This window comes from Protopterus annectens, chromosome 2.part1, assembly GCF_019279795.1.
Source record: "Protopterus annectens isolate FY-2018-M chromosome 2.part1, PAN1.0, whole genome shotgun sequence".
NCBI lineage: Eukaryota > Metazoa > Chordata > Ceratodontiformes > Protopteridae > Protopterus > Protopterus annectens.
Genome location: NC_056729.1, coordinates 1,674,348,609 through 1,674,371,488, shown reverse-complemented (window position 1 = coordinate 1,674,371,488; position 22,880 = coordinate 1,674,348,609).

Genomic DNA, 22,880 nt, shown 5'->3' with positions numbered 1-22,880 from the left:
TGGTTTAAGTTTACCAAGGAGTTTAGATACTGATTTGGTGGATACAGAGTGGAGGTGAAAACTGGGGCTATTGTTTTGTATATTGGGGTGGGTTGGGGTAGTTATTGGTGTGGGGCTGCTAGTACTATTTTGGGCACTAGCAAAAGTCTGGACTGTTTTGGTAAAGAATTTGTTAAACTGAGTAGGAATGTTTTCATGGTTATTTGGAAGCACAGGGGTTGGAGTCGTGGACTTTGCAGTATACCATTTATTCTGGCCCAGAATTTTTGTGGGTTGTGAGCATATTTTTCTTGCATGCTTGTATAGTAGCTGGATTGGGAGGGTGGCCTAATGGTTAATGTGTTTGCCTTACAAACTCAAGGTGCAGGGTTTGAATCTCACAAGGGATAATTGTCTAGGCTTAAAATGGCTTGCAAGGGCAGTTAGCCTAGTACTAACCTATGAACTTATTATTTGTCTAGTTTGATTTGTTTTTTTGCTTTGTTACGGAGCTCAAATGACAAACCTAACTCCCTAGAAAACACAAGTGGAAAAAAAACTAAGGGTAATCCTGCTCAGTGCCAGAAGTCTAAACCTCAAGATGCACACCCTCGAAGCCCTCCTCAGTATGGAGAACATCGATGTCTGTGCAGTGACTGAAACCTGGTTCAAGGCTCCTGAGAGCACCCCAGCACTATCAGGTTTTACCTCATATCATGCTTTTCGGCCCCAAAACTTGGACCGAACCACAAAAGGAGGGGGAGTATCCATTTTCATCAAAGATACCCACACCTCCAGGTTAGTGGCAATGCACGAAGCATCGGAGACTATCCAGGTGCCACTAACCATAGGCAAAACTGCCTTACAGTTTGTAGCATGCTACAGACCACCCTCTCAAACTCAGGAACCCCACACAGCCTTCCTGAAGACACTGGAGAGTATGAATGTCTCTCCAAATACCATCATTTTGGGAGACCTCAACTACCCAAACATAGACTGGGAACATTACTCAAGCCCCAACACCCTAGCCCAAAGGTTCCTAGAATTCATAAACTCAAATGCAATGGAACAACTAGTCACCATTCCCACAAGAGGAGAAAATATACTAGACCTGATCATCACAAACATGGGGACACAATGCTCCACACCGGAAGTATATCCCTCTTTGGTAAGATCAGACCATAAATTAATCTCACTGGAAATCCACATCCCGCCCCCACCCCCTGCACAAAAGACCACAGTGAAGAACTTCTCAAAAGCAAACTTCACACTTCTCAAGACTGAAGTGGTATCCTTCAAGGCCCCTGGGCCAGTGGAAACCACAACCCACACTGCTGAATCCTTTGCAAATGCCTTCTATGGGCACCTTCAAGAATGCATGGATCATGCAATCCCAAATAAAACCAAGACCCATTCCCCCAAAGGCAGGCGCCCGGTCTGGTGGACCCCAGCCATAAACAAACTTTACAACAGGAGGAGGAAGCTACTACATGACAGAGCAAAATCCCTAAAAGGGAAGGTGTCTCTGATCAGTACTAGCAAAAAACTACGATCACTCATAAAATCATCCAAGGCCAACTTTGAGAGAAAAATCGTAAAAGACACAAAAGACAATCACAAGGCCTTCTTTAGCTATGTTAGAAACCTGGGTGGAAACTCCCAGATATGCTCAGAGTTAGTCCAAAATGACACAAAATACACTGAACCCACTGACATTGCCAACATTCTGGCAGACAGGTTCAGTGCAAATTTCTCCTCCCCCTCCCCCCTAAACAAAGTTGGCTGACAAAGTTCGCAGATGACTGCAAACTGGGCGCCATAATTGATACTCAAGCAGACACAAACATCCTTCAGAGAGGCCTCATAGAAATGGATAATTGGTGCCAGAGCCGTGGCCTTAAGCTGAATGCCAAAAAATGTATAGTCATACCCTTTGGGAAAAACAAGGTACCGACAAATTACCACATAGGCGGTAATCCATTAAGTACGGAAGAGGTAATCAGGGACCTAGGGACCCAGGTTGTCAGTAACCTCTCATTTGACACTCACATTGCCAAAGTGGTTAGGAAGACCTTCTATATTGCCCACCTTATCATGAAGGGTTTCACATCTAGATCAAGAGAGGTCATTGTGCCCCTGTACTCTTCTCTTATCAGGCCAATGATTGAGTACAATGCCCCATTTGGGATGTATCTCACCCGACACCTGCAGCAGTTGGAAAGACCCCAAAAGTTCCTCACCAAGAGGATAAAGGGTCTTAAACATATGTCATATGCTGCCCGACTGAAAAACTCCAGCTCTATTCAGTGCATACCGCCTACTCAGAGGTGATCTGTGCCTGACGTACAAGGCCATGTCCAATCCTGAATTAATGGACATGCTCCACCTCAGAAAATCCAAATCCATCAGAGCCACGAGAACAAGTGACTTAAACCTCAACACAGAAATAAATAGGACGTGCTGGAGGGACAGATTCATAACCCAGAGGCTCCCTACACTCTGGAACAGAATCCCAGTCCATGTTAGGCAGAGCCCCTCACTGACTCTATTCAAGAGAAATCTTGACGAGTGGATGGGAGATCGTAGGTTTACCCCGGGGGTCATCTCTGTGTCACTACTAGACAGAGGCATAGTAAACTAAACCCTAAAAGGGCGTAATATTCTCATCCTAAGGGGTGGTGTAAGCCACATACTCTCTGGCTAGGCTAGGCTTATAAATGCCTTAGGGAAGATAGCCTAGTACTAACCTATGAACCTATGAACCTATAAGGTCTACATAGTTTTGTCTCAAAGTAGTGGTTTTGTTTTTCTGATATTGAATCCAGGCCTTGTCCCTTTCTTTCATTATAGTTTTAGTATCTTTTCTTAGCCATGGGGCATAGTTAGTTTTTATTCTAATGGTTCTAGGGGGTGCATGATGGTTTAAGATTTTTATTAAGGTTGTGTTGAAGTACTCAACGGCATCGTCTATAGATAGATGTTTTAGGGGGGTCCAGTTACAGCTTTTTAGAGTATTGATGAGATCAGTAGCTATAAAGTTTTTTTTGTTTCTAACTACTCTGAGGATAGGTTGGTTGATGGTTTGGGATCTGTTCCTAATTAAGTAGGTTGGATAATGGTCACTTAGGGTATCTGGACAAGAGCGGGGTCAGATACCAGGATCCAATCTAAGATGGACTGGAGTTTGGAAGTTTTGTCAATTCGAGTGGGGGTGGTTATAGTTTGGATAAACTTATGGAAGTTTATGAAGGCAGAGGGGTTATGGCTGGAGCAGTGAAGCCAGTCAGTATTGAAGTCTCCTAATAGTATGGTTTCATGTGGAAGGGAGTTGGAGGTCCAATTAAGCAGGCTTTCCATTACAGTGATGTTATTGCCTGGTGGTATATAGCCACCTGCAATAATTATATGTTTGTTGGAACTTATTTTTAATTTGACAATAATTAGTTCTACAGCTTTGAATTCATGGGTATTGTAATCAAGTTGTTATAAGGTAAGATGATTTTGGAATAATATTTCAACACCTCTGCCCTTTTTCTCTGATCTGTCTCTTCAGATAATGTTGTAACCCGGGAATATTCTTCTTTAATGTTCTAGATTACGTTGGTTTGGACATGTGCTGAGGAAGGATGCAGAGTATATTGGGAAAAGGATGCTAAGGATGAAGCTGCCAGGTAACAGGAAAAGAGGAAGGCCTAAGATAAGGTTTATGGATGTGGTGAGAGAGGACATGCAGGTGCAGGTGGTTGGTGTGACAGAGCAAGATGCAGAGGACAGGAAGAAATGGAAACAGTTGATCTGCTGTGGCAACCCCTAACAGGAACAGCCAAAAGAAGAAGAAGAAGAAGTTCTTTAATGTTCTAGATAGTATATGTAAGAAAAAAAATATCATCTAAGTACATTTTAATATATATATTATCTAAGTACATTTGAATATTATGGACAAATAAGTAATAAGGTACATACAGGAGGTGAAACAGAAACTTGACAATAAGAAGAATATTATAGGCTAAGAAAGATTAAATAAAGTGTCAAGTGAATGGAAGGTGTAGAAGAAGAGGGTAAAAAAAGATTTAAAGATGATATAGAAGGAAACGAGACAGAGAAATAAGGGTAGGAGCTAAGAGCACTAAGAGATAGTGGGTGTACAGCAGATTGCAAGGAGGAAGGTGTTTGGAACAGAAATGGAAGAGATAGAGTGTAGGAGAAAAAATATAGGAATGGAAGAGTAACTGGGTCTCTTTAACCTGAGAAAGGCATTTTGCACTCTGTACAATCTGTGTGTCATTCTTCTTTAATGTTCTAGATAGTATGTGTAAGAAAATATGCTGTAGATATATACTTTTATTTTGTTAGTTTTGTACTATAAAGAAGGCTGGGTAATTTGTCAGTAACAAAATAGAGTTCAAGTATCACCGAATCACCCTGCTACTTAAGGTATTTTTGCAACAAATGGACAAAATCTGACCAAGAAATGAAGAAAATTTAACTACACATTTTAAAAAATACCTTGACATGTAATATATGCAATGTAAATATTGGAAGACAGGGGGGTTATCTGCCCTCAGCCGCATTATCCATTTGGCTTCCTCTCTCTCAATCAGATTGGTCAGGTCTCCTTCTCTGGAAGTAAAATGTATCTTTGAAATGACCATGAAAACAAAGCTATGTCCCTCATGCTCATGTAAATTAAGAAAAAGAGAATCTGTTTCCTTTCTGTTACGTTAACATGTTAAATTCTCTTTTTCTTCATTTACGTGAGCTGTGTTCCCTTAAAACCTTTTCTTAAAAATAGACGAGCAATGAGCTATGCTCACTTATGACCTGTTTTCATTGACAGAAACCTTAGGTATACTGACTTAGGCTCTGATGTCCCAAAGAAACTGTTGAAATGAAATAAAAAGAAGCGCCCTAAATGACCATCTTTATTTTTTTTCACCTTTTTCTGTCAAATCTTGGCTTTTATGCAGAGCTTGTTCTTTTAACCAGAACCTACTGAAAAGATTTTATTAATATTCCTTCTGAAAATATGTCTGAGTCTGTCTTAGAAATGTCAAACTGTCATGTTGTTTTAAACAAAGAGTTTTAAATAAAGAGTTTTAACTTCAAGCTATGGAAGTGTGTACCAATGGACTAACTTGATTGGTTAACATTCATCATTCACTGAGGTGTTTCATTGGATGATACCAACTTTTAAACACTGAACCCAGCTTACCTACCTGGATCTGAAGAAGGCTTGAAAAAGCTGAAAGCGCTTGTCCATTGTTTGCATCAGAAGGGTTCTTCACTTTTATGTTTGTTTTTTCTGTTTTTATGACATCCACATGTTTTAAAGCTGTGGAATTACAATGCCACTTGACTTTTACAACAGCAAAGCTCTATATTTCATATATTGTGGATTCAACATGGTAAAAGCCTGTTATTGAAGCTGTTGTTTTGAAGCTGTCTTTCTGCCATTTTGGTTGTTTAGCAAGTTTTGAATACTCAGATTAAATACTAACACCTGCGGTGCAACGCTCTTCCAATATTTACATTGTTTTTTGTTCTGCTGAGCATTCTTTAGTGGAACTCACTTCTTTTTCTGGATGTAACGTATGCATTCATTTTAACACTATTAATCAGACAAGTTGATTGGAACCAGTTATCTGTTTTCAGGGGATACTCAAGACTCACTCGTGACCTTGCAGTAAATAAGTGGGAGCTCATGGGACTGAAACCCAGGTCTCTAGTTTTTGCAATTCAATGCTTTAAGAGTTGAATGGACAGAACACAGGCAGCACTGCCTGTTTCTAAACAAAACTTGGTGACTTTATGAACCAGGGAAAACATTTTATACAAAGCAATGTTATGGGATAGTATTTAGTGTCCAGGACATTTGATAGTGCAGGTAAATCAGACATGAAAATAACAATGACATCACATGTGTAACTTGGAGAGTAAAAGGACAACCTAGGAGTTAAGATTGCTAGCTGAGAACAGTAAAAATTACAGCTTAGGTTTTTGTAGCTGTGCAGTACTGCAAACCTTTAACATAATCTGATGTATAATGTTGTCTGCCAGCATCCATGTCTGAGCATATGTGTGCTGCCACTAGTTGGACTGTACCTGTGGGTGAGATCACACGGGGGTAGTTTGGGATAGCTAGGGATAGCATAGGGTAGCTATTGCAAGATCACACCTCCTCTCTACCCTTATGTATGCCACCCCTGAACTCACCAACCTATCCAAAACCCATCTCAACAAATTATCAGGATGTTACAATCATATAGCCAGATTTGCTAACGGCATGGCTTTTAGTACCCACCATTGCCAGAACCTCAAAGCACTGGGATGGCTATAGTATCTTACCCTTCTACAGTTCAACCAGCTTATAGTAGCACATAAAATACTCCATCAACCTGATAACAACCCTGCCCTCAAAAATATTCTCACCCCTCATAGTGCCCACAGGCCATTACGCTCAGCTGATAAACTAATGATACTGACCCAAAAATCCAACAACTCTGCACGCGATGCTATATTTGCCAACTCAACCGGTAAAATCTGGAATCTACTCCCTACTACCATTACCAAGGAAACCTCCCTACCCCTATTTAAAAGAGAATTCAAAAAATACCTCACATCTCATTGGCTGTGCTCTTGTTCTAAACCTAACAACTTTACTAATACATGTCTTGCTACCCAACCTGCTGTTTAGCCACGTATCTGTGCCTCATAGCATTTGAATGTCTAAGTATTGTGAATTATGAAATCTGATTGTATTCTACGTTCACATTCTCTGATACGTCTTTGCCAATCAGATGTAAGTCTGCACATTGTGTATACTGATATCTGTTCTTTGTCTATATTTTTCTAAACATGTCTCCCCGAGTTTATCACTCAGTGATGTATGTACTGTCTCTTTTTTGGTATGTGGAGCTTTTCTACCCGGGCCTCCACTGAAAATGGACATATATCCAGTCGGACTATCCTGGTCAACAAATATAAAATAAATAAAATAAAAATGAAAATCTGAAGCCATGATTCTGGATGAGACAATTTTTTCTGCTCCTGTGATTGTGCCATTACCAAGCTTAACTCATTACAGCTGGGTGATGCCTGTAGGTGTTTCTGCAGTTAAATCCTACTGACATCTCTAGGCATTAAATATTTCTTGTTCATATTTGCATTAATAATTTCAATACCATGCTACATACAAAGTATTTAAAGAATTCATCTTAAGCCTTCCACAATGGTAAACACAATTGTGTTGATATTTCATCTCTGTCTAGTGAAGGTGAATAGATATTCATTGTTGCTCATATAATATTTATTTATATTGTCATAAATGTCATACTTTTCTAAATATCTTGACAACCAAGTACCACAGACTTCTTCTTCTTCTTTCAGCTGTTCCTGTTGGGGTTGCCACAATGGGTCATCTGTTTCTATTTCTTCCTGTCCCCTGCATCTTCCCCTGTCACACCAACCACCTGCATGTCCTCTCACCACATCCATAAACCTTATCTTAGGCCTTCCTCATTTCCTCTTACATGGCAGCTCCATCCTTAGCATCCTTTTCCCAATATACCCAGCATCCCTCCTCAGCACATGTCCAAACCAATGCAATCTCACCTCTCTGACTTTGTGTCCAAACTGTCCAACCTGAGCTGACCTTCTAATATACTGATTCCTAATCTGTCCATCCTTATCACACCCAGTGCAAATCTTAACATCTTTAAATCTGCCACCTCCAGCTCAAACTCCTGCCTTTTTGTCAATGCCACCGTCTCCAACCCATATAACATAGCTGGTCTCACTACCCTCTTGTAGACCTTCCCTTTCACTCTTACTGGCACCCGTCTATCACAAATCACTCCTGACACTCTTCTCCAGCCACTCCACCCTGCCTGTACTCTCTTCTTTACCTCTCTTCCACACTCACCATTACTCTGAACTATTGAACCCAAGTGTTTAAACTCATCCACATTCGCCAACTCTACTCCCTGCATCCTCGCCATTTCTCTACCCTCCCTCTCATTCGCACACATATATTCTGTCTTAGTCCTGCTGACCTTCATTCCTTTCCTCTCTAGAGCATGTCTCCACCTCTCCAGGGTCTCTTCAACCTGTTCGCTACTCTCACTGCAGATCACAATGTCATCCACAAATATCGTAGTCCATGGGGACTCCTGTCTGATCTCATCTATCAACCTGTCCATCAACATTGCAAATAAGAAAGGGCTCAGAGCTGATCCTTGATGTAATCCCACCTCCACCTTAAATGCATCCGTCACTTCCACAGCAGACGTCACCGTTGTCACACTACCCTCGTACATATCCTGTACCACTCTTACATACTTCTCTGACACTCCCGACTTCCTCATACAATACCACAACTCCTCTCTAGGCACCCTGTCATATGCTTTCTCTAAGTCCACAAAGACAGTGCAACTCCTTCTGACCTTCTCGATACTTCTCCATCAACAATCTCAGAGCAAACATTACATTTGTAGTGCTCTTTTCCGGCATGAAACCGTACTGATGATCACTAATCATCACCTCCCATCTTAACCTAGCTTCCACTACTCTTTCCCATAACTTCATGCTGTGACCGATCAATTTAATCCCTCTGTAGTTACTACAGCTCTGCACATCACCCTTATTCTTAAAATCAGTACCAAAACACTTCTCCCCTCCTCAGGCGTCCTCTCACTTTCCAAGATTTCATTAAACAATACTGGTTAAAAAATCCACTGCCATATCTCCTAAACACCTTCATGCTTTCACAGGTATGTCATTTGTACCAACAGCCTTTCAATTCTTCATCATCTTCATAGCTGTCCTTACTTCCTCCTTGCTAATATGTTGCACTTCCTAATTCACTATCTCCACATCATCCAACCTTCTCGCTCTCTCATTCTCTTCATTCATCAGCCCCTCAAAGTACATGTTTCATCTGCTCAGCACATTCTCTTCACTTCTGAGTATGTTTCCTCATTATCTTTTATCACCCTTACCTGCTGCACATCTTTCCTAGCTCGGTCACTCTGTCTAGCCAATCGGTACAGGTACTTTTCTCCCTCCATAGTGTCCAACCTTTCATACAACTCAACATACTCCTTATCCTTTGCCACCTCTCTCTTCACCATACATCTCATCTCCTTGTACTCCTGCCTACTTTCTTCATCTCTCTAACAATCCCATTTCTTCTTCACCAGCCTCTTCCTCTGTATATTCTCCTGTACGTCCTTGTTCCACCACCAGGTCTCCTTTTCCTCCTTCCTCTGTCCAGATGTCACACCAAGCACCATTCTAGCTGTCTCCCTTACCAGCTCTGCTGCAGTTACCCAGCTATTTGATAACTCTTCACTGCCACCCACTGCCTGAACTCCACCTCACAATCACCGTTTTTCAACTTCCATCATTTGATCCTTGACACTACCCTCATACTCCTCCTCCTCTTCTTGATCACTGACGTCATCCTACAGACCACCATCCTATGCTGCCTAACTACACTTTCCCCTGTCACCACTTTACAGTCTCCAATGTTCTTCAGGCTGTCCCTCCTGCATATGATATAATCCACCTGTGTGCATTTTCCTCCACTCTTGTACATCACTCTGTGCTTCTTCCTCTTCTTATAATATGTATTCTCCACAGCCATGTCCATCATTTTCACAAAATCCACTACCATCTGAGCTTTTGCATTCCTCTCCTTAACACCATAGCTACCCATTACTTCCTCATCCCCTCTGTTCTCTTTACCAACATGCCCAAAATCCACTAAAGTCACCACTCTCTAACCCTTGGGTACACTCATCACCACTTTATCCAACTCACTCCAAGTGGCACAGAAAAAATGCTTAATCTCATATGAAAGCTGTAAGCTGGATAAATAAAATGCTGCTGACAGTATGTGTGTAACTTCAATAGCTGCAGAGATATTGTGAGTTGTTTACAAAATATTACAGATGTAATAGTTAATATATTTACTGTGACTTATAAAATCTAGTTTAAAACCTAGAATCTAAAGAATACTATCACTATAAAAAGTAGTTTGTGCTGAAGAGTTTGTCATTAATAGTTCTTTAGTAACACCTCTGGTTCCAGAAATATGAACACTTGATTGAAATGTGAGGACATCATTTGATTACATCAAAAAGCTTATGCTCCGCTCATTGGAAGTTACTGTGCAAACTTCCAGAGCTCCATTAGAGAGAATGAGTGCACGGTGCTGTAAATGCAGCTAGATTGGCTGAGAAAAGGGAGGGTGGCAGGGACTTCATGCTCTGTCTGTGGTGAGCAGGGGAGGATGCAGGTCTTAACATGTATGGGTAGCCTGCAGCTGTAGACACCTCCTCACATGGCACATCTCACCACATACAGTAAACTCTCAGTTAACCGTCACCCATGGGGATTGGTAGATGTTGGATAACTATAGTTTCTGGTTGCTTGGGAGTTACTATTAAAAATAGGCCTGACTAATACCCTATACTATTTGTTTGGTTTGACTTGTTCTCAGATTGGGGAGAGAGGGAATTTATTCCAACCTTCCTTTTTAAAACTCTAAAAACAGAAAGTATGTTTCTGTGTATGTTTGTGTGTGTGTGTGTGTGTGTGTGTGTGTGTGTGTGTGTGTGTGTGTGTGTGTGTGTGTGTGTGTGTGTGTGTGTGGGGGGGGCAGAAAGTATAACACATGAAAATTGTACTGTATTTCTTCTATTTTTTTTTTCTGGTTGCTTGGGTTCTGGTTAACTGAGGGTTTACTGCACATAACAGGTTACCAGTCAGCACTATCAGACTTTGTGCTGCTTTCAGCCATTATTATGTGTGTGAGGCTCTGTATATGGTTTGGGGGCATCCCATAAAGGTTGAGACATTGCTGTGGGTAGGTATATCATCTAGTAACTATAGGATGTGCTCTGGCCATGTTGTCCTACATCTGTTGTGGTGGTAGTTTGTGCTGCATGTATGATGACTCACCCAATAGACGCTTAAATCCATTACCGTCAAAAAGACTGCACTGATCTACAGCCCATAGCTGACATGCTGATGCCTGAATGGTGTGTGCACGTGCATCTGTGCACTTTTGCTACATATATACTGTCTTAGTATGTATCTGCATGCATGGCTTTATTCTGCAGTTTGAAACTGTAACACAATGTTATGATACCTGCCGTTGTAATATGGTTATGACATGTACCAGTAACATGTACTCATTAACTCTTAGGCTGTTCAGTAGACAGCACACATGTGGCGTTTTGTCTGTACTATACAAATTACACACTGAATTCAGATTGTAACAACTGTTGTTAACTTACTACTATAACTGACTGTACAAAGAGTAGCTGGCATCCTAGCAAGCATACATTAGTGAAGACACTTCTTTGCTACCATAGCTGCTCCTTTGTATTCAGATTTTGACAGGTAGGACACTGTGCTGTTCACATTGAAGCCTCCTTACAAATACATCTGCATCCCTAGTCTTAAATCATGTATTCCTGACTACAGTACTGTTTGTATCTATTATTGCAGACTGCACGCATGTGTTCTCATATCTTCAGTTTGCATAGGCCACGGAATGCAATGTGATATGTACACCTGGTGAAGTGGTACACAGTCAGTTATGTGGTTACTGCCCTCTCAACTAGTAGTATCAGTTCATATGTCCTCCTCAGTTCTAACATTTATGTTGCCATTGGAGACTGGCTGCTGTCTTCTCAAGGCTGCAGATGGTTTAAGAACATTGACACAGAGTTCAGAATGAGGTATTTAGCACCCTTCCTGAAGATTACATTTTTGTCAAGAAAACATCGAACAATGGGGGTTGAGAGTTGGTAAATAGTTAACATGTTTTCCTTTCAGACATAAGGTGCAGGGTTTAATTCTCATCTATGATAATTGGCTAGGCTTAAAATGACCCACAGGGCCAGTTAGCATAATACTAACCTATGATGCTTGAACCTGATATCCGCATCTCAAACCAAACTTGATTTTCCCTATTTTAATAGATTTCATTACCCACTTACAGCTATCATACAGTCAAAGTACTATATATTTATGAACATTAGGCAAGAATTCTTATTTTATAAATACTGATCTTGGGTTAATTCATTTATAGCAAGAATTGATGCCAAAGCCATTGACTCAAACTAAATGCAAAAAAATACATCATCATCCCCATTGGTAAAAGCAGTGTCCCTACTAACTATCAAATAAACAACAATACCTTAAGTACGAACGCTGTAGTGAGGGATTTGGGTGCAAACGTAGACTGTGAGCTAAACTTTGACCACCATGTGTCCACTGTAGTAAGAAAGGCATTCTATGTCACACATTTGATTAGCAAAGGCATAGCCTCAAGAGCAAAAGAGATTATAACCCCAACTAGGGTTGGGAGGGTGGCCTAATGGTTAAGGTGTTTGCCTTACAAACACAAGGTGCAGGGTTTGAGTCTCATAAGGGATAATTGGCTAGGCTTACAATGGCTCGCAAGGGCAGTTAGCCTAGTACTAACCTATGAACCTATACTCATCCATTATCAGGCCTATAATTGAGTATAATGCACCTGCAGCAACTGGTGAGACCCCAGAGATTTTTAACTAAGAAGTTCCAGGGTCTTCAGCACATGCCTTATACAGAGAGACTGAAGTCTTTGTAACTGTACTCAGTAGCATATAGGCTGCTTAGGGGAGACTTGTGCCTGGCTTACAGAGCAATCTCTGACCCCAACCTGATGAAGTTGCTGCACATCTGTAAGTCAAATGGGAGTAGAATTACCCACTCCAGTGACCTCATTCTGGTCTGTGATTTAAATAGGACATGCTGGAGAGACAAATTAATCTAACAGAGGTTGCCACTTCGCTGGAATAGGCTACCAATTCATGTTAAGCAGAGCACCTCTATGACTCTGTTCAAAAGGAGCATGGATGGATGAATGGATGGGAAACCACAAATTCTTTCCAGGAATAGCTCCCACATCCCTCTTGGACATGGGCAGTCATTACTAATAATAATCTTAGGCATTGACTAGACTTTTTCTCTTGAAATATAACGGGTGTAATAGTCTAGGGTTAAAATTACCCTTGGGGCAATAGCCTAGTAACCCCCTATGAACCTATTCATTTTGCAGTACTGATTTATCCTATTCTGGATTGCTGGAGAGCTGGAAACCATTGTGACACCAAATAGCATAATGTAGGGTGTTAACCCTGGATGCAATGTCATTTGGTTGCAGAATGCATAAGACACACACACTCAATTTAGATGACTGCTGTTCTGCCTTTTGACATTTTTTTTGGGGGGGGAGACACCTAGTAACAACCCATGTGGTTACAAGACAAAATTGCAGGCTGCAAAGAATGTACCCCAAATTGAAACTAAATTAGAGAACCAAGTGATGTCATGTAGTAATGTTAACTATTGCACCTCTGAGATGCCCCTGTATTTAACTCTTTTTCAGATATAGCCTTACTTTAACCCATCCAAATTTCCCCTCTTAGTTCTAACTCCAGTCAAATTGACTGCAATCTCTGAGGATACTAGTTTCACCTCATACAGAGGTCTGACAGTTCAGCTCTTTTCCAGAACTTGGAGATGCATTTCCATATCCAAGGTAAGAAGTCCCCTATAAATGAATGGGTATGCATCTTAAACCCACAAACAGAATTCTTTAAGCTCTGAGCAGTGTTCAAACATGTGAGAAAAGAGTCTAACAACCCCACCCTTGCCCTTAAGCAGAGATTAGGAAAGTCAGGAATCACATGGTTCAGTGTTTCAACAATATAAAATAACAATATAAAATGATAGGTAGAGAATGTGTCTGAGGGCCTATATTAAGGAGGGAAAATGTGATGGAGACATTAACATCATATTTTGGTCAGCATCTGAGTAAGCAGGTTTTGCCACTATTCCAGCCTGGGTCCAGAAGTTGCTAGGTAAAAGGGAAACCACATCCATCAGAGATTTATAAACTCTACAGATATCACCAGAGCTACCTAGAGTTCGATGTTCATAGTTGGAGGGCTGGAGTGCATCTGAATAGACAAATCATAAATCTGCAATTGTTTTTGAACTGTATTGCACTCTGGGAGCTGTATTTACTGAACTGCTATATTTATTCATCTGCGGCTGTATTTGTAATTCTGCACTTCGTGAGCTGCTGTTGATTTACTTCTACACTGTTTTCCTGCATTTGTTAGCAGAGGTCAGATTCAGATCTGCTGAATCTAGATTGTCTGTTACCACTTGAGCTCCGAAACCAGTCAGCTTACATTAAGAGGGCCTCTCTGCACTTTCTGGCAGATGTGTGTAGCCAGAGACCTTTCTGAGTTGGAGTTTGCTGGGAGGAGGCTCTGTGTACATTTCTCTGATTGGTAGTTTGGGTCAAATCTTTTAAAACTCGCCTACAATTAAGCCTCTCTTTTGTGTGGGCTTACACACTACACAGCACCACATAGTGGGGGATACCATTGGTGGTTATTGACGCAAAAGTCTTAGACAGATAATTTTCCCTTAGTAAACTGCCTGTGTTCCATCATAGGTTTCTCAATGTTGTGCTTGACTGCCCACAGAGATACTCAGCTGAGCCCCTGAGGCACCACCACAAGTCTCGCCCACTAAGCTCATCACAGTTTAAAACTTTTTACTAGTCATTTAGCCACATCTAATCCTTCTAGTCCACTTCCTGATACTGATCACATCTAGCATTATGGATGGACAATTTCCCATCTTTTCTCCAGCCAGCCTGATCGACATGAGCATCTTGAGGCAATGTAGCAATTGCCTCATGTACACTGACAACCCATTACTCCTAATTCACTCATATTCAATATGTGAGAGATGCTTCTTATTAAGAATCTAGAATTCACAGGTTAGTATATCAGTCACTAAGCAGGTTGTCAGCTCACATACCTCATCTCCTGCACCAACCAAGCATTCAACACCTAAACCCACATATGCAGAGGTTCTCACCAGAAGCCTAACTAAAGACCAGAGACCTCTCAAACATAAACACACTTCACTTAATACACCCCCAGCTGAACACAATACACACAACAACACATGCTGTGGTGTATCACCAAACAAGCCCCTAAGACAAGACACAAAATCTAATGTTTTATTCATAGGTGACTCCATTGTGAGACACATAAATGTCCCACTCACCAGGTTGGATAAGTAAAAAGTCATGGTCAGCTGTCTGTCAGGTGTCAGGATCCACCACATCACACATGCAGTCAAGTCTTTCAACAACAGGCACTGTTATGACTCATAGTCCATGTTGTTGTGAATGACATGAGACATACCTCACTGGACTATATGAAGAGAGACATGACCAAGCTCTTTGATTATGTGTCCCAGGCAGGTATGTCTCTAGCTTTAAGCAGCATTCTGCCTTCACCTAGGATGATGCCACAACACAGATAAATGACTGACTTCAACAATTGGCTTAGTTTCTGATGTCATTCTAAGGGGATCCAGTACCTGTCAGCCTGGGATGATATGGTTGATAGATTATGATGCTTTGCCAGAGATGGTCTTCACCTGTCACCTCTAGGTGTTCGATTACTGGCTAAGGCACTTGCCTCCCCCATACTGACTTTTTTTAGGCAATGTCACAAGAACAAAATTTCTGACATAAAAATATCCTCAAAAAACAACCTCAAGGTTATGCTACTAATTGCTAGGAGTCTAAAACTGAAACTGCACTCATTGGAAGCATTTCTCACTTTGGAAGATGCTGATGAATGTGCAACCAAAGAGACCTGGTTCAAGGCTGTTGAGAGCACCCCAGCCTTACCAGGTTATAATGCCTTCCACACATTCAGACTACAAAATGAACATGTAAGAACTAAAGGAGGAGGAGCATCAATATTCATTAAGGATAAATACACTTCTAGACTGGTTAAACAGAACGATTCGCTAGAGTTACTCCAAGTGCAAATAACTATAGGAAAGACCCCCCCCACCTCCAACTCACTGTCAGCTATAGGTCACCCTCCATGAACCAATACTAACCACATTGACTACTTGGATCTACTTGAGTTGCTCAAAATACAACCTAACAATCTTGTTAAGGGTGACTTCAACTACCTATCCATAGATTGGGTAAATTATAAATGTGCCAACACACTCGCCCAAAGGTTCTTGGATTTCATCATCTCCAATGCCTTGGAACAGATAGTTGACACCCCCACAAGGGGCCCAAACATTCTAGATCTGATGCTCACTAACATGGGTGATCATTGCACCACCACAAGCGCACGGTCCTCCCTAGTGAAGTCTAATCATAAATCAGTCTAGTTCAAAGTAATGATAACATCAGACCCTCCTCAGGACAATTTAGGTTAAAAAACTTCTCCAAAGCCAACTACAGCCTCTCATGAGACAGCATTAATAGCTTCAAAGCTCCTCTCCCCACTGATGACGAGGATACCTATACTGAGATTTACACCAATGCATTGTATAAACATCTGTACAATTGTATTGACTCAGCTATACCTGATAGGATCAACAAAAGATCCTCAAGAAAGTACAAGCCTGCCTGGTGGACATCCACCATAAACAGGTTATGCAATAAAAGGAAAAAATTGTTGTCCAAGAGCAAGAAGGAATGGTCACAGAAATGGAAACACACCCTTCTCAGCTTCAAAAAGCAAAAATTACATCTTGTCAAGTCCTCTAAAGCTAATTACAAATCTAAATTAGCATCCCTAGCCAAGGATAACCATAAGGCATTCTTTAGCTACATCCAAAGCCTTAAAGGAAAAGCCCATATATATACTGAAATCATAGTGAACGGAACCACATATACTGAACTTGTGGAAATAGCCAACCTGCTACTGGACAGGTTCACTGAAAACTTCTCCCCCTGTCCCCACCACATGCACCCCAAAACATTCCTACCACCTGTTCTCCACCTTGTGTGTGTGTGTGTGTGTGTGTGTGTGTATGTCTATATATATATATATATATATATATATATATATATATATATATATATATATATATATATATATATATATATATATATATATATAATCCACAAATGAATCCAGCACTCAAAAGATATAAAAATCCACAATCAGCAGAATTTGAACTGTTTATTGATCAAAACAGCCCTTAAATACACAGACCGGTGGCCGGTTCATATATATATATGTAAAGAGCAGGTCTTAACTGCTCTCTCCAAAGCCACAGACATAGCCTGTATCCGACTTGATAACATCCAAGGCTCCATTCTAAATGATTTAAAACAGGAGTTAACAACATATTGGGTACTCTTTTTCAACCGCAGCCTAAGCACTGGTTTTTGCCCCTGCTGAATGGAAAACAGTTACAGTTATCCCCTTGCACAAAGGGGGTGCATCCACCAACCCAGGGAACTATAGGCCAATAATTCAGTCCTGGGTCCTCTCCTGTTTGGTATCTACTTCTCTGAAGTACAGGCTAACACAGAAGGTCTTTGGCTAACTAAATTCGCAGATGACTGCAAACTAGGAGCCATAATCAAAACTCCTAACAATGTGGACATCCTACAAAAGGGCCTCACTGAGACAGATACCTGGTGTCAAAGCCATGGTCTCAAGCTCAATGTCAAAAAGTGCATTGTCATCCCCTTTGATAAAAACTCTGTACCCATGAACTATCACATAGGCAGTAGTCTACTTAACACCGAAAGTGTGATAAGAGACCTTGGGACACAGGTGGACAGTAGTCTCTCCTTTGATAATCACATTGCCACAGTGGTCACGAAATCCTTCTACGTGGCACACCTAATCATAAAAGGTTTCTCATCCAGAAAAAAAGAGATAATTGTTCCCCTCTACTCATCACTCATTAGACCCATTATAGAGTACAACGCCCCTTTTGGTATGTACCTCACAAGACATCTACAACAACTGGAAAGGCCGCAAAAATACCTCACAAAGAGGATTACTGGCCTCAAACAGATGCCTTATGCAGACCATCTCAAAAAACTCCAGCTTTACTCCGTCGCATATCGCCTACTCAGAGGTGATCTCTGCCTAACATACAAAGCTATGTCAAACGCAGAGCTGTTGGACATGCTCCACTTAAAGAAATCCAAGTCCCTCCGAGCTACACATTCTAGGGACCTAAACCTTGCCACCATAATAAACAGAACATGCTGGAGGGATAGATTCCTGTCCCAGAGACTTCCCATACTCTGAAACAGACTACCTATCTATGTCAAACAGAGCTCCTCATTAGCACTCTTCAAGGAAAAATCTTGATGATTGGATGGGTAATAGGAAATTCACCCCGGGGATCACTTCTGTGGTTCTGCTTGACAGGGGCACAGAAAAATAATTTTCTTGGGTGGAGAAAGCCAGGGTACCTTTTTGGCTAGTCTTGTATAGACCCTAGGGCTAATATCCTAGTACCTACCTATGAACCTATGAACCTATAAGCCTAACCAGCCTTATCTGGAAGGCCATGGAGAGAAGCATCATGGACCTTATCAAGAAAGATATAGGAGACCTTCAAACACTTGACCAGTTTGAGTTTGTTAAGGGGAGATTGTGTCTGTTAAACTTGGTGGACTTCTTCAAGACTGTCACTAAGGCCCTGGGTGAAGGCAAATCTGTGCATACAGCCTACCAAGACTTAGCCAAGGTCTTTGACACAATCCCCTATTTAAGCATCACTGAAAAACTCACCCAGCTGGGGATAAACCCATATACTGTCAGGGGGGTTACAAACTGGCTCACTGACAGAGCACACATAGTCAAAATATGGGATTCCACCTCCACCAGCTGACCCATTACCAGTGGTGTTCCACAGGGATCTGTGCTTGGGCCCCTATTGTTTTGAATCTACTTCTTGGATGTACAGGCAAAAACAAAACGTCTGTGGCTGACAAAGTTTACTGATGACTGCGAACTGGGTGCTGTCATCGAGTCCCCAAATGATGTCAACATTCTACAGGAAGGGCTTATGCAAATCAATGACTGGTGTGAAATTCATGGACTTAAACTCAATGCAAAAAAATGCATTATCATCCCCTTTGGCAAGGGCAATGTCCCTGCAGATTACCATATTAATAACAACACCCTAAGCTCTAAATTAGTGGTGAGAGATTTGGCCACACAGGTCGACATCAACCTTACCTTTGATTATCATGTCTCCACAGTGGCAACGAAAGCCTTCTTCATTGCTCAACTCGTACGTAAAGCACAGCCTCCAGTTCAAAAGAGGTTATAACCCCCCTATACTCTTCCCTCATCAGACCAATAATAGAGTACAATGCGCCCTTTGGTACCTGCAGCAACTGGCGAGACCTCAAAGGTTTCTCACAAAGTGAATTCAAGGTTTTCAACACGTCATTGCTGACAGACTAGAATCACTGTCACTGTACTCTGTATTGTATAGACTACTCAGAGGTGACCTGTGCTTTGCATACAGTGCAACCTTTGATCCCGCCTTAATGGAAATGCTGCACATTCGTGTGTTAAATGGTATGCAATTCACTCGCTCTAGAACCTTACTGGAGAGACAGATGTGTCTCACAGAGGTTAGCTCTACTCTAGAACAAACCACCAATTAAAGTTAAACTGAACTGCTCACTGGCCCCATTTAAGTATAACCTTGACGACTGGATGGGAAACTGCAAATTAACCCCAGGGGTTAAACCTATGTCCCTCTTGGATAGGGGCAGTTGGTGAGAATTAAGATCTGCTTTTAACATAGACCATATCTCTAGAATAAGGCTTAATTTGGCTAGGCTTGTAAAGGCCCTAGGACCATTAGCCTAGTAATATCCTATGATCCTATGACTAGAACAGGGAACCCATTAGAAATTAAATGATTCTGCCTATAACAAGAGAAATACAGGTGGATAGAGCACCTGTCTTTTCTACTTGTTTAACTAAAGATGTGAAGTACTGACAGATTTCATCATACTATAAACATCATCACCTGCATGTCTAATATTGAGTACCTAACAAGCTGAGGACAACATTGCAACCTCTTCTCTGCCAAAACCTTAATCATTGTTGATGTCTTTCCAACAGTGGGTCTCCATAATACACACACACACTAATAACAGCCACTCTGTGCAGATTCACATTGGATTTTGAAGGGCTGAATGAACCTCATATGCTCTCTTATTAACAGGAAGACATTATTCTACATAGCAGCTTTTTTAGGTGAGGGGGCACTTTAGCAGAGGCATGTGCCCTTCTGTTGGATACTACACCTTACTTGTTAATTCTTAATAGCATCCAATTGCTCGGCTCATCAAGTTCACCTTCCCCACAGACTTACAGTCTTTATCCCAAATCACTTTCAACAAAGTGGGGAACTGGCACACTGGTCGCCGTCTACTATTAAACCCAAACAAAACCAAGCTGTTACTCTTCACCCCCACTCGCAAGGTTCCCTTACCATCTCTCACCATAATAACTAACAATGATACCTTAATTTCCCCAGAACCTTGTACTAAACTGCTAGGACTAATCATCGACAACAACCTTAAAGTTTGATGCTCACGTCGACAAAACTATTAAAACAGTTAATAAGAAACTAGGCTCTTTATACATGATTAAACAATTCCTAACCCCATCTGCTAGGACTGTGATTGCCCGTACACATTTGCTATTAACCCTTCTTTATGCCTTACCCATCTTTGTAAACCTAAGCAAATCAGACCTCAATAAATTTACTACCTGCTATAATAATATTGCCAGATTTGCCATAGGATCAGCTTATAGAACCCATCACTTTCAAAACCTTAAATCGCTAGACTGGCTAGAACTACCTTACCAACTTCAGTATAACCAATTTATAGTTGTTCACAAAATTCTCTACCAACCAGACAGTACACCCATACTGAAAAATATTATCACCCCCTACAGTAACCTAACAGCTCTCCGCTCTTCCAACAGAATGCTAGTACAAACTGTTAAATCCAACAATTCAGCTGGTGAATCATTATTTTCCAACTCTGTGGGTAAAATCTGGAACTTACTTCCTGCAGAACTTACTACAGTTCCCTCCTTAACCCAATTCAAAGTATCTCTTAAAAATCACCTAAAAATGCATTGGCTTTGTCCCTGTACAGACCCTGACTAACCCCACTCAAACATCAACTATAAATGATAACTTTATTACAGGAATGAAACTCTGATTCTCTAAGTGTTTAGAAAACTGAGTATATGTCTCTTATCTACTGCAAAGTAGTAAAATAAGGATGATATCTTGCCTTAACCATGTATGTGAACCCCTATAAATGTATGTGATCTCTCTTATCAGTTAGTAATCTCCAACTATTTCCTATCAGTTAATAATTTCCAACTATTTCCTGTGTGTATTTTACAAAATCTTGAACATGTGTGTATATATTGTTGAACAAATGTCCATTTTGTAATAATTCACTGTATGTGTACTTGTTGTATATGTCTGGAACTTTTCTCCCTGGACCTTCACTGAAAATGGAACTAGATCCAGTCGGACTTTCCCGGTTAACAAATGTAAAATAAAAATAAAATAAATAAGTTGTTTTCAGTTTACACTATATGAAGGAGTTAACCACAGAATAAGAATGTTTAAGACAGCTGCCCTCCAGAACAGAAAATGGCTTCCTTTCCCTTGTACCTCTAATCATCACTTCAGTGCTAACCAGTGGTGGAGTATCACTCAAATATCTGTGAAACTGTGCCATCCACGTACTGGGAAAGGATGCCCTGGTGCTCAAATACTCTGCAAATTAGGTGTGCTTTAATGGCAGCCTGCTTCTGCTCTGGAGGTATCAAGATATTTGATCAGTGGGAAAAAATGTTAACTGTCTTTCTTCTTACAGTCTGCATGTTTCTTTCTTACCTAACACAGATGCAGAGGCAAACAAGGTCTGGGATTATGGATCACCTCTTCTCTGCAAAGAAATAGACAAGAAATCATGTGGGCAAAAGAATTAAGTCCTACATAAAGTACAGGAATATTGGAATATGAACTCTCCCCAAGCCAAAGAATTTTCCCCCAAGCAGGCCTATTGTATTAACATTGCCTACCTCGAATTCCCACCCGCCCCACCTTACTTTACCATTGTACTTTCTCCATACACCTTATCAAGTGTCACCCATTCTCTATACATCCCCAAACAACTTTGATACAATTACAGCAACACTCCACTTTTATTTATATATTTCCCAACTTCCTTCTAACATTTTGCATTATTCCCAACAGCTTTTCTCCTCCCATACTGTTTTATACTATATCACTTCCTGCTCAGACCCCTCTCAACTGTACCTCTAAGTCATTCACAACTACAGCTCCCTCTTTCATTCATCCTGGTGATCTTTTCTCACATAGCACAATCAGATTAATGTTTATCTCTCAAATCTTCCCCTGTAATATATCTCAGCCTTTCCCTCATCTTTCAATACTGCTTAAACTCTCTACTCTCAATTTTTCTACATTCATACACAATTAAATCAGTATTTTCTTACTACCCTTCCTTACTCACACCTATTCTATACTGTTAACAGCCCCCCACTCCATAAGTTCACCATCATTCATATCGCTATTCTTCATACCTAATACTCTTACACATCTACACATCTCAAAATCACATATTTGTACGTCAAAATCACATATTTGTCCTGATACTAATACCTCTTCTCCTACTTGCATATTTAACATCCTTCCAAGATCCATTGCCCTCACAATTCCAACACAACTCTTATACTGTCTTCCAAAAAAATACTTCTGAACTTCATCACCCCATCACACCCTATATACGTCAGCACTCATATATCATACTATTGAATGGTGCAGCAGTTAGTGTTGTCGCCTCACAGCAAGAGGTTCTCTGGTTTAATTCTCAGCTGGGGTGCCTTCTGTGCGGAGTCTACATGTCCTCCCTGCATTTATGTGGGTTTCCTCCGGGTGCTCCGGTTTCCTCC